Source organism: Pan troglodytes, chromosome 2 (assembly GCF_028858775.2).
Source record: "Pan troglodytes isolate AG18354 chromosome 2, NHGRI_mPanTro3-v2.0_pri, whole genome shotgun sequence".
Taxonomy (NCBI): domain Eukaryota; kingdom Metazoa; phylum Chordata; class Mammalia; order Primates; family Hominidae; genus Pan; species Pan troglodytes.
Window position 1 is genome coordinate 19,820,276 of NC_086015.1, and position 14,416 is coordinate 19,834,691.

The 14,416-nt window shown below is 34.9% G+C and overlaps 1 protein-coding gene across 14 annotated transcripts in view; it reads right to left on the reverse strand.

Annotated features, from left to right (window-relative positions):
• The window catches only part of ANKRD28 (ankyrin repeat domain 28), a 194,062-nt gene that overhangs the window by 145,782 nt on the left and 33,864 nt on the right, over positions 1-14,416 (reverse strand). The window lies entirely within an intron of this gene.

Below are 14,416 nucleotides of genomic sequence, written 5' to 3' on the forward strand. Positions count from 1 at the left end.
TATGAAAAGTTTAAAATATTCAATCTATACGCTTTTTGAATATGTAGAACATACTCATTTCAGTAATACATAAATTTAAGAAATCACTGCAATATCTCTCAAAGAAAACTCTGGTAATTTTATACATATATTATATATAAAAAGTATATATATATATACTTTTTTAAAGGTTAGGATAATACATACATATTATTTAGTAACTTGCTTGTCTCCATCACTCCTCATTTAACAATGTGGACCTTAAATATTCCGCAACACCCTGAATATGACATTCCATTCAAAAATACTGTATTTAATTTCCTAAGAGTAAATATTTGGGTTGCTTCTATTTTAAAATTCATATATAATAATTTTTCTAAGAATATTACATATTCTTGTATAATACTTTTCCCAAGATAAAAAATAAAATTCCCACAAGTTAATTTTAGTGAAATGGCTTGTCTTCACATAAATAAAATTAGGCCTAAAAAATTACGGAGCCATAATTCTCAAGTGCAATGACCTAGAAAGAACAAATGTCAGAATTACATTCCCTACGTAAAAGTGTGGGGCCAACCACATTTCTTTTGTTTTTCTTTTATGACAAAATTTTGCCCTGTCACCCAGGTTGTAGTACAGTGGCCCAAATGTAGTTTCAACCTCCTGGGTTCAAATGATCCTCCCACCTCAGCCTCCTGAGTAGCTGCGACCACAGGCGTGCATCACCTCACCCAGTTAATTTTTTAATTTGTTTGTAGAGATGGGGTCTCATTATGTTGCCCAGGCTGGTCTCAAACTCCTGGGCTCAAGCGATCCTCCTGCCTTGGCCTCCCAAAGTGCTGGGGTTACATGAGTGAGCCACTGCACCACCCACACACTTCTTATTGTTCTGAAAGAATCGTCATCAATGCTATGACAAAGAATCATCTTTGTTATAGTAATTACTATTGTAGTAATTAATGCCTTCTAAAATGTTAGAAGACATAAACTATCCTTGGATAGTTGGAGGAAGGTCAGCTATAGTTCTAAACATAAAAATCTGTTATTTCTTCTCATGTCAAAATTACTTATGAACAAATCAACCTCATCAGAAAATATTAAAGGTACATTATTTTACGTTCTACAGCATGTAACAGATATGGTAATAGAATTAGTCTGCCATATGGTGGCAGCAAATACCAAAGAAAATTAATTTCTTGAGTACGTCCATTTACAAAGTTAATGTCTTCCCTGAGTCATGTATTTTAAACAAAGGTTTCAAATAGAAGAGGCTTTACAGGTTTTCATAATTATGTTTTAATCTTGTTATATTAATAGTCAAGCTCAAAACAATATCACGAGCATATTTCTGACTGATTGAAAACCGCCTTCTGTTACTATGGCATTTACCAAATCAAACTGCCTCAAAAACTATGTGGCTCTTGATGCTTATCAGGCAACATGTAATTGCAATGATTTTCATTGTATTAACTAAAATTTACATATCTTATAGAAAAATTAAATTTTCTTACTTTAACCAAATCCACCTAGCCTAGCCTCCTACCTCCACAAATATTTACTCAATAATTGTTTGTTAATAACTATTTATATGCTAAATGCACGGAATATAGCAGTAAACACAAGAATAGTTTCAGGTTTCATGAAACTTACGCAAAATCTCTCATGTATTTCCTTTTCCCTGATTTGTAATATGGGGTTATTAAGACCAGCTTAAGTTAACAGCCTAAGGATAAAAAGTACTACAGTGTCTCTTCACCTATAATTTACAATTTAAAAAACACTACACAGAAATATTCAAGTAAGAAAGTTTTATTTTTCCTGCTATGACTATGACTGCTTTAAAGTCTTTCTGTTCTATAAAGTTGCTACAAAAGGAAAAGTGTTTGGTGCCCTTTATTTTACTACACTATTTAACCCACTAGCTGCTAACTAACAAACATTTAAGTTACATGAAACTGAAAAATGTATGAGCATCTTTTCATATAAAATTATCAAAGTATGTCAATCGTCTCAATTTATATATAGAAGTTATTGCCAAAGTGTCTTATAATCCAAGACACTGAGAGATAGGAAGCTAGGATAATGAGTTAATCCAAACTGAGAGTAAATATGTGCATAGGTTGTGCATAGATTAATCATAGAGTTAAAACACATCTGAAAACCCATCTCTATTAAAAAAGAGGAGGGAGGTAGCCACAGTGGCTCATGCCTGTAATCCCAGCACTTTAGGAGGCCAAAGTGAGAGGATCACTTCAGCTCAGGAGTTGGAGGCCAGCCTGGACAACACAGCAAAACCCTGTCTCTGTAAGAAAACAAAACCAAAACCAAAAGAAACCCAAACAAAAGCACACATCTGAATACTGTAAAGGCCCAGTCTTCCACAGAGTGAGCATCGTTTAAGGTAGGGGCTGTGTCTCACTCATTTCATCAGTATGTCCACCTCTACGATTTTCCTTAACATGTAACAGTAATGAACAATTTCTCATGCACAAACATTTCACATACTGATGATTTTATCTTGTCAGCAGAAGTACCATGGTTTTTTTTTCCTTGTTATTTTGTTTTTGTCCCAACTAGATAGAAAATTTTATAGGTTATAAACTAACATCGGCAATTTCATATGGTCCAACCTAATATCAATTGCTCACAACATTAAGTTCCTAGAGCTACCGGTAGGCACCATTTCTTATTGCTCTAAGTACTCACCTTCTAATAAGGGAGAAAGAGAAATAAAAAGTAAACTACAAAGCAGTGCAATAAGTGCTCTCCTAAAAGTTTGTTGTGTGTATCTGTGACAGAGGGAGACAGACATACATACAGTTCCTTAGGAATCACAAGATATACCAGTTGATGAATCCTATGAGGAAAACTGGAGGGCAACCTAGTAAATAAAATTAACTAAGATTCCTTTGCTAAGTGATCGCTATACTGAGATTTATATATTTAAATAAATATAAAATTACCAGGAAACCACTAATTTCTTCCTAAGATGAGATACAAGCAAGAATGCCTGCTCTTAATCACTCTTACTTAATATCATATTGAAAGAAAGAGCACTGCCATAAGGGTAGAAGGAATAAGGGATATATAGTTTGGAAGGGAAGAAATAAAAGTGCTTGCATTCACGGACAACATGATTGTCTTTATAGAAGATTCCATGGAATCTATTAAAAATGCCTAGAATTAATAAGTTTAGCAAAGTCATAGATTACCATTGCTGTTTCTACATACTACCAATGAACAACTGGAAATCAAAACAAAAAGCAGTACCATTTATAATAATACCCCAAAACTCAAAAATACTAAGGTATAAATTCAACAAAATATGTACAGATTCTGTATGCTGAAAATCACAAAATACTGATGAAAGACATCAGAGACAACGTAAAGAAAATAGATACAGGAGCTCCCCCCTTATCCACAGAAGATATATGCCACCCCTCCCTCACTCCACGGAAGCCCAAAAATCTCAGGTAGTGCTGAACCCTATACATACTATGTTTTGTCCGACACAGGTTGAACATTCTTAATCTGGCAATTTAAATCTGAAATGCTCTAAACTCTGAAACTTTTTGAGTGCTCATATGATGCCACAAGTGGAAAATTCCACAAATAAGTACTTAACAGAAACTTTGCTTCATGTACAAATTTAAAATAGTTTACAAAATTACCTTTGGGTTACACGTCCCATCTCCAAGATCTCTCATTACATTTATGCAAATATTCCAAAATCACAAACACATCTAGTCCCAAGCATTTCAGACTAGGAATACTCAACCTGTACATACATACCCTATGATAAAGTTTAACTGATAAATTAGGCAAAATAAGAGATTAGCAACAACTAATAATAAAATAGAACAATTTTAACAACACACTGTAAAATGAAAGTGAGATGAATGTGGTCTCTCACAAGATACTTTAATATTTTTGGACCATAATTGACTGCAGGTGTTTCAAGCTATAGAAACCAAAACAGTGGATAATGGGAAACTACTGTACCATGCTCATGGTTGGGAAGACTCAATATTCTTATAATTTCAATTTTTCCTCATTTAATTTATAGGTGAAAAGTAATCACAGTCAAAATCTCAGTGGGCTTTTTTGTAGAAACCAATAAACTGATGTGAAATTCATATGGAAAGGAAAAGAAATTAGAAAAACCAAAGCAATTTTGAAAATTAATAAAATTGAGGGATTCATACTACTAGAGTGCTCCAGTAAGGCCAGGCACATTGGCTCATGCCTATAATTCCAGTGCTTTGGGAGGACAAGGTGGGAGGACTGCTTGAGCCCAAGAGTTCAAGACCAGCCTAGGCAACATGGCAAGACCCTGTCTCTACAAAAAAATTAAAAATTAAGCAGGCATGATGACGTCCACCTGTAGTCCCAGCTACTTGGGAGGCTGAGGTGGGAGGATTGCTTGAGCCTGGGAGGTCAAAGCTGTAGTGAGCTGAGAGCATGTCACTGCACTCTAGACTGGGCAATAGAGCAAGACCCTTTCTCAAAAAAAAGAAAGAAAGAAAGCAAAGATAGTGATATTGGAGTAAGAATAAACATATAGATCCAATGGAATGTGACAGAAGAGTCCATAAATAGAGCTACACATATATAGTCAACTGATTTCTGACAAAGGTACAAAGGCAGTTCAAGACAGTAAAATATTATCTTTCCAACAAATCATCCTGAAACAACTGGATAATTCATTTGGAAAATGAGGGTAATTGATACTTGCTTATATAGTCATAAAATCTCTAGGTATAAACAAAATAATATTGGTTGGCTACAGTACAGGAAACCAGATGACTTGGGATTGATGTGAATAGAGATGGAAGAGACAATTTTTACATTATACTGTTTGTATTCCTTGTAAATCATGAATTATGATTGCCTGTTACAAGTTACACAGATGAATCAGATGCATACCAATGTATTAAGAATTACAAAAAACAATGCTTTCCTCAATAAATTACTAAAATGTGTGAAACAGATACATTTTACTCTGCCAGTCTGTTTTCTTCCAGCACAAAGGCTGTTAAACCAATCAGAAATCATTAGGGGTGGAGCCTGGGAATTTATAGTTTCAAACAAGTGATTCTAATTCAGAGCTAAGGTTTAGAACCAATCATAGGGCATGGTTATCATATGCAATGCACTGTACTGACCAAGCTGAGTTAATAAAATATTTCCTTCCCTCAAAGGCAAAAGCAAATGACCAAGATATAATGAATGTACATAGAATATTAATTTGGTCACATGGTACTACAAAGGAAATAATTTAAGAAAAATAATTTTTGCTAAACCCCAATGAAAACATTAGGTAAAGGGTTGGTAGGAAACATGATGAATCAAGTTGACAACATTTGTACAGACTGGTATTATCACTAGGAATAGAGCAACTTGTTATGCACCCACTTGTGCAATAATGTACGTATGTTTATCTACATGTCTGTATGTGTGTATATATATGCATATATATCAACCTATAATACACATGACATACAGGATAAAGTGATAGGTGGCTATATGCATATTGACAATTGCTTTATTATACCTGACAGTCTTTCTTAAAAACAAACAACAGTGGAATCTAATAAAATCTTTAAAGCTACTGATTTACCAAAAAAAAGAGGAATATGTTAAACAACACTGTGAAGATACAATTAGCTAAAGTAGAATGTGGGAAATCCTACAGAACAAATGACACAAGTTCTTCAATAAATACATTCATTTTTTAAAAGGGAAGGGGAACCTAGTAGAGAAAGAGACTTAGGAAACTAATCATATGCAATGTTTAAATCCTGTTTAGATCTATTCTAACAAACTAACCTTCAAGACATCTGACACACAAAATGAAATGCAAATTAATTTTGCTTCAAAATACTCCAAAGACATTGAGGAATGGTAAAATTGGTAATTGGTCTTAATTCACAGGGGTTCATTAATGTCTTTTCCGCATGACAAAGTTTAATAATTAAATTATTAACATTAAAGAAATTCAATTATATGACGATATCACAAAAAAAGAAAATAATGCAATTTTAGATTGACATCTCCCTATTACCCTATTCACAGATAATACTGTTTTCCTTTTTTGACACTTCCTTCTGAAAAAGTTAAAGTGGTTAGGTCCAAATTTAGTCACTAAACTTTACAGCAATACATATATGAACCAATTTAAGGAAATCTAGATCTGGTAAATTCACATCAGGGTTTCTCAATGTTGGCACTACCAACATTTTAGGACATATAATTCTTTGTCATGGGGTCCACTCCTATCCATTGCCGGATGTTTAGTAGCATCTCTGGTCTCTACCCACTAGATGCCAGTAGCATAACTCATTCCCCTAAATTGTGATGACCAGAAATATTTCCAGATATTGCCAAATGTCCCCTGGAGAACAATAACACCCCTCATTTGAGAAAGACTGATTTAAATTAATGATTTCTTAGAATGGTGAGCTTACTACAAAAAGCAAAAGGAACTCAGTAGTTATGTTCCTTAAAATCTGGCAAAAACAACTTCAATAAAATGACTAGCTAGCAACAGACAAATGGTATTTTTCTCTATGTTAACAGGAATATTCAAGTATCTGAAGAAAGGCTTAACCTTTTAGAAAATGTAAAGATGTACAATCCTTACTTTTAAACACAATATATTAAACAAATTAGGCTTTTTCATGGCTCAAGATAATGAACATTATATCTACTTATATTCAGCTCACTCAAAAAAGTGGGAATAACATCACAATATATAGCAGAATAAGAACTCCAAATCTCCATCCCTTCACAAAGCAATGAATAGGTGGCAAAACAGCCAGAATCAACATTTTCATAATTCTAGAATTCAATTAAAACCTTATAACAACCAGAGGAACATATAATGAAGAAAGATGCTGCTAGGTTTTCATAGGAAAACGCTGTGGAATTTTAATTTACTGCACACCACTCCCAACTCCCCCTACATGGCAGCATCCATGATAGCAGCCCACATCTGGTGCCTGTTCTGGGTACCAGATAAACTAATATGGACCTTATTCTCAAAAAATTGTGGTTGTATGTTTTGAACTATGTAGTGGCTCCCTGAAGGATTGGGTCAAGGGCTTGTCTTTGTTCCACCATGCTTGGAGATTCCTAGTACTGAAGCATCTTTCCCAGTGGTGTCTGTCAAAAGCATATCTCTCTCATCTGTGTGTAACAGGTAACAACTGGGGCAAACAATAAACATCTAAAGACCCAGGAAGGAAGAAGCTGGAGAAGGAGATGCATATGAAAATAAAGGTTTTGAAAGCTCCCATATATAATAGAAAACCTAGAGGCCACATGCGTGTCCAGGACTGGCCATATGCTCAGAGAAGACTCATGAAGACCCTAAACTTTCACCTCTGGCTGATCTTTCAGCTCTGCGCAAGCAAAAAGTGAAGACTAGGACAGAACTGTAAGAAGCTTGGCTGAGCATTATGTACCCCAACACAGAAGCAATTTCTAAAATCTAGGAGAGTTTGTTTTTGTTTGGGCTTTTTTGGGGAGTTGTTGGGGGGAGATCGAGGCATTTAGGAAAACCTCTGCCAAATTATAGCCGATTGCCAAGAGAATGAACAGAGAATTCAGTGGACATACACAATGAAGAACACAGACTTTACAAAAATAGTTTTAAAAGACTCATTAAACAACCACCAGAACAAGCAGCAATAACAATCCCCAGGGAGGGGGAAACATTGGCTCTCCAGCTACAATATTCAAAATATCCAATTTCCAACAAAAACATTTGAGGCATGCAAATAAAGATCAAACTATATCCTGGTCACAAGAGAAAAAGAAATTAACAGAAATTGTCCCAGAGGAAGGCCAGACACTGAATTTACTAGACAAAGACTTTAAATCAACTGCCTTAAATATGCTCACAGAACTAAAAAAAAAAACCCTGGACAATGAACTAAAGGGAACCAGAATGTCATCTCACCAATTAGAGAATATTGATGTTAAAAAATAGAAGTCACAGAAAGGAACTAAATAGAAATTCTGGAGCTAAAGAATAAAATAATTAAAATAGAAAATAGCTAGTTCTTTGAAAACATCAACAAAACTGATAAGCTTTTAGCTAGACTGACAAAAAGAAGACCCACATTACTAAAATAAAAAACAAAAGTAGGCACATTACTACTGACCTTATAAAAGATTACTATTTTAATTGTAAGCCAACTAGCCTATTTATACAAAATGGACAAATTCCTAGAAACATACAAACTATCAAAACTGACCCAAGAAATAGAAAACTGAACAGTCCTATAACACAGTGGTCCCCCACCTCGTTTTGCACCAGGGACTGGTGTTGTGAAAGACAATTTTTCCATGGAGCAGGGGGCGTTGGGCTGAAATCGTTTCACCTCAAATCATCAGGCATTAGATTCTCCTAAGGAGTGCACAACCTAGATCTCTTGCATGCACAGTTTACAATAGGCTTCCTATGAGAATCTAATGCTGCCACTGATCTGACAGGAGGCAGAGCTCAGGCAGTAATGCTCCCTTGAAGGCCGCTCACCTCCTGCTGTGCAGCCAGTTCCTAATGGGCCGTGGACCATCTGTGGCCTGGCAGTCGCGGACCCCTGCTATAACAAATAAAGAGATTGAATCAAGAATTAAAACCTCCCAACAAAGAAATGCCTAGGACTATATGGCTTTGCTGATGAAGTCTACCAAAAATTTAAAGAATCAACATAAATTCTTCTCAAAATAAAAGAAGAGGGAGCACTTGAATACTCTTCAAAAAATAGCGCTAGGACAACTGGATATCCACATTTCTTGAGGCCAAAACTAGACACTTCATACCAAAACTAGAAAAAGACATCATGAGGAAACAATAAACTAACATCCCTTATGATTATGTAAAAATTTTCAACAAAATACTAGCAAACCAAATTCAGCAGCATATTGAAAGAATTGTAGACCATGTCCAAGTGGGACTTATACCAGGAATGTAAGGGTGGTTGTACACTTTAAAATATTTAATATATCACATTAATAAAATGAAAGGAATAAAAACATTATAATCTCAACTGATGCAAAGAAAAAGCATTTATAAAATCCACTATGTTTTCATGATAAAAAACACTCAACATCATAGAAGGGAACTTCTTTACCATGATAAAGATCATTTATTTAAAAACCCACAGCTAATATCACAGTTAAGGGTGAAAAACTCAATGCTTTCTTTCAAAGATCAGGAGAGATAAAGATGCCACTTTTCACCACTTTTATTCAACACTGTTCTACAAGTTTTAACTAGATCAACTAGGTAAGAAATAAAAGCCATTCAAATTGGAAAGTCATAAAACAAACCAAAAAATCATCTCTATTTGCAGATATGATGTTATACATAGAAAATCCTAAAGAATGTTTTGTTTTGTTTTCTTTGAGATTGGGTCTCATTCTGTCATGCAGGCGCCATCTCAGCTCACTGCAACCTCCGCCTCCTGGGCTCAAGCGATCCTCCCACTTCAGCCTCCTGAGTAGCTGGGACCATAGGCATGTGCCACCACAGCCGGCTAGTTTTTTGTATTTTTGATAGTGACGGCGTTTCACCACGTTGCCCAGGCTGGTCTTGAACTCCTGAGGTTAAGTGATCTGCCTGCCTCGGCCTCCCATAGTGCTGGGATTATAGGTGTGAGCTACTATGCTTGGCCAAGAATTAAAAAAAACAAACTATCAGAGCTAATGAACAAATTCAGCAAAGTTGCAGAATATAAGATAAAGTGACAAAATCTGTTGCTTTTCTATATACCAGCAATGAACAATCCAAAAATAAGAAATTAAGAAAGCAATTCTATTTGGCATCAGAAAGAATAAAACTTAGGAAAAAATTAGCTCTGATAGTTTGATGACTAAGAAGGCCCAGGCCTAAAAATGGACACAAGGAAAATATTTACAAATAATAAAACACACTATTGGTGTGCTGAGTGTGTGCATGTGCACATTTGCTATCAGGTATCACTTATGTCAAAACGACTTACTTTTACAGAACAAGGAGTTGGTTTAAACTCATTGGTAAAAGGCATTCCTAATAGAGGGTAGGATGCAAAGTTGACCAGGATGCAGGAGGACAGACTGGTAGAAATATACACTGATACAGCCTCTGTGCAACTGGCAATCACTAGCAAAATTTTCAATGCACATCCCACTGAAAAAGATCTCCAAGATATATTGGGGGTGAGGGGTAGTATAGAACAATCAAATAAGCCAACTTGTGTGTTAAAAGGGGGAGAAAATCAAGAATAGATTTGATATGCTTGGCTTATCTGTTGTAAAATTTGCGTTACCAGTACTCTCCACATCATAGGGCAGAAATCTTAAACTACATTTCCCAGAATCTCTTTTTATGGAATGATTTAAGGATAGTGTCTGCCAATGAGGCTCACGCATGCAAGATTAAATGAAGAGAAAGAAAAGCAATTCTTGTCTGATGGCAACTGGGAGTAAATTCATGGGCAGACGATAGGCATGAGGTTGGAAGCAGCTGTTGCATTAAGAAACATCTGCCTTTTCTGGATTCAGTACTGTACAACGCTAATTTTTCAAATTAAATCTATAATCTCAATGGAATATCAGTGATGCTCAACAGTTTTCATGGCACTTCAAAATGTTTTAAAAATTTATATGGAAGACCAAAGAGTAAAGAGCCAATTCGGGGCGGTGGGGGAGGAAGGTTGAACTGCACATCGTATACAAGGATAAAATTCTAGGTCATTCAGAAAACTAAATGGAAAAAAAAATTGCAAATTTTTAGAAGAAACAGAATATTTTTTAAGACCTTGTTTCTTACACAACACAAAAAAGGGGGGGAAAAACCCATAAAAGATTGATAAGAATGATCATACTATAATTTAAAAGTTCTGAATGAGTGACCCCTAAAACAAAGTAGACTAGCCACAGATTGAGAGGTATAACAAAACCAATAAAAGATTCATAGCCTACCTACAGATAGATAGATAATAGAGATATATACTTACCACTACAAAGCAAATAAAAAATAGGCAATTCACAAAAAACATCTAACTTGTCAAAAATACATAAAAATATATTTTATCTCTTTAGAAATCCGGGAAACGCAAATTAAAACAAAGTTATCACTCATATACATCAGAATGCCAAAATGAAAGTCAAACTAAAATAATTATCGGCAAGTTTGAGAGTAAAGATTGACTCTTACTCAATTGCTTGTGACAATATAATCAGTACAGCCCCTTTGAAGAAAATAATAATTACATAATAAAGGTGAACATGTCTATATCCTATGACCCAGCAATTTTACCTCCACATATCAATCTCAGAGAAACTGTACAAAAAAAGATACACATTGTACTAGAATTTCTACATCACTATTTGTAATAACTAAAACTAGAAGATACCTAACTATAGAATGTTAAGAAAATAGATAAACAGCAGTTTATTTGTATCAGATATACAGCAACTATTATTTTTATTTGTATAGATTTATCAGGCACAAGTGCAATTTTGTTACACGCACAGATTGTGTAGTGGTCAAATCAGGGCTTTTGGGGTATCCCCAAAGATACAGATATATAGAAACTACAACAAATGTATTATCATGGATAAATTTTAAAAGCAGTGATAAAAAGATACATAAAGCATACCATTAATTTAAAATTTTAGAAAACATAACAGTAATATTATACTGTTTATGGATATGTAAACACAGTATAAGTGAAAAAAGCCTAGATGATAAAAGCTAACTTCCAAGGTGGTTACCTAGGAAAAAAGGGGAGCAGAGCTCTAGTTATATATGTAAATATTTCATTCTTTAAGAGACACAAAGCAAATATGGCAAAGTATTCACAGCTGTTTATTCCTAGTGATAGGTAGTTAGGTTTATATTTTATTTTATCTTGTGTGTCTGAACATTTCTATTTGATTAAAACCATTTTTCAAGAAAGATCACTGATTGGTCTGAGTGTAGAAGATGAACTGAAATGGCGGCAAAATTGGAGAAGAGTAGACTGGCCAGAGAACTACTGCATTAGTCCAATAAGAAATGACAGCAGCAGGAACTAAAGCCATGAAAGTGCAAGGGAGAGATCAATATTACATATACATACAAATTAGGACTACAGAGTTCTTCATACAGTTATGCAAGTATGGTATGCCTGTAGGTCATTCTCCTTTCTTTAAAATCTCCTATATTAGACATTTCTCAAATGAAGACACAAATGGCCAAGTATATATTTTTTTAAAAGTTCACTCTCTCATCACCAGGGAAAGGCAAATTAAAACCATGAGATATCATCTCACACCTGTTAGAACAGCTTCTATCAAAAAGATGAAAGAAAGGTAAGTGCTGGCAAAGATGTGGAGAAAAGAGAACCCCTACCCACTGTTGGGGAGGAATGTAAATTAGTACAGCCATTATGGAAAACAGTATGAAGGTTCCTCAAAAAATTAAAAATAAAATTGCCATATGATCCAGTAATCCCACTACAGGGTATATAACCAAAAGAAATGAAAGCAGTATGTCAAAGAGATATGTGCACTCACACTTTCATTACAGCATTATTCAAAATAGCCAAAACATAGAATCAACCTAAGTGTCCATCAATAAATGAAAAAAAAGTGGTATATGTACACCCTGGGATACTATCCAGCCTTAAAGGAGGAGGAAATCCTGTCACTGCAACAATATAGGTGAACCTAGAGTTATGTTGGCAAAATAAGCCAGGCACAGAAAGTCGAAGATCACATGATCTCACTTATTAGTGGAATCTAAAAAAGTCAAAAGCATAGAAGCAGAGAGGAGAATGGTGGTTACTAGGGGCTGGGGAATAGTAAGGAAGGCAGGCTAAATGATAAAAAGTTTATTTCCAGTATATCATCTTTTTAAAATGACTTCATATTTTATACAGCTGTAATACCAGTTATAGGCATCTTATACAAATATTTTAAACAATAAAAACACCATAATTAAATGCTAACAATTACCTTTAAAAGCAAATAAAAACATAAAAGGCATGCACAGTGTCAAGGACTATAAGAAAATTGCATCTATGATTCTGAGAAAGGAAAAGAAACAAAAGACAAAATCCTGTTATAAATCTGAAGTCGTGAGGTAAATATTCATTACAGTGTAGACCATCTTTTTCACTTTGTAAATAAAAACCTCACAGCTTTCCAGAGAGTAACATGAAAAAGTTTCAAGATATATTTTCCATAGTAAATCTTTGGATAAACAAATTTTAAAGTTAAAACCATTTAATAGCATCTCTTATTTCTCCATGAATTAAAACTAATAGGCAAGAAAAAAAAAGTAAGTTGGGAAAGAAGTAAAATTAGTTGTTTGCAGACAGCATTATCATCTATGTAGAAAATCCTAAAGATTCCACAAAAAGTCCGGGCACGGTGGCTCACTCCTGTAATCACAGCATTTTGGGAGGCAGAGGCAGGAGGGCTGCTTGAGACCAGGAGTTCAAGACTACCTGGGCAATGTAGGGAGACCTTGTCTCTACAAAAAAATTAAAGATTAGCTGGGCATAGTGGTGCATGCCTGTAGTCCCAGCTACTGGGAAGGTTGAAGTGAATCACCTGAGCCTGGGAGGTCAAGGCTGCAATGATCCATGATCATGCCACTGCACTCCAACCTGGGTGACAGAGAGAGACCCTGCATCAGAATTAATAAACAAATTCAGCCAAGTTACCAGATACAAAAATAAACATAGAAAAATCAGCTGCATTTCCATATGCTTAATTTCCAAACAGAAAATGAAACAATTTCACTTACAACAGTATCAAAAAGAAAATATGTGGGAATAAACTTAACCACAGAGGCAAAAGATTTGTACATGAAAACTACAAAATGTTGCTGAAAGAAAGACACAAATAAATGGAAAGATATCCCATGTTCATGGATTGGAACACCTAATATTTTTAAGAGGTCAATACTGTCCCAAGCAATCTACAGATTCAATACAATTCCTACCACAATCCCAACGATGCTTTTTACAGAAATAGAAAAATCTAACATAAAATTAATATGAAATTTCAAGGGACTCTGAATAGCCACAATTCTGAAACAGAAGAACAAACTTGAAGGTCTCATACTTCCACGTTTCAAAACTTATTACAAAGCTATGACAATCAAATGAGTAAAACTGGCATAAAGATGGACATAGGACCAATGGCATGAAAGAGAGCCCAGAAATAATCCCTTACATACATTAGACAAGGGTCCCAGGGCCATTCAATGGGGGCAAAAGACAGTCTTTACAACAAATGATGTTGGGGAAACTAGATTTCCCCACATGCAAAAGAATAAATGTGATCCCTTACCTCACAAAAATTAACTCAAAATGCATCAAAGTAAGGGCTAAAATTAATGGACCTCAAAGTAAGAGCTAAAACTGTAAAACTCTTAGAAGAAAACACAGGGGAA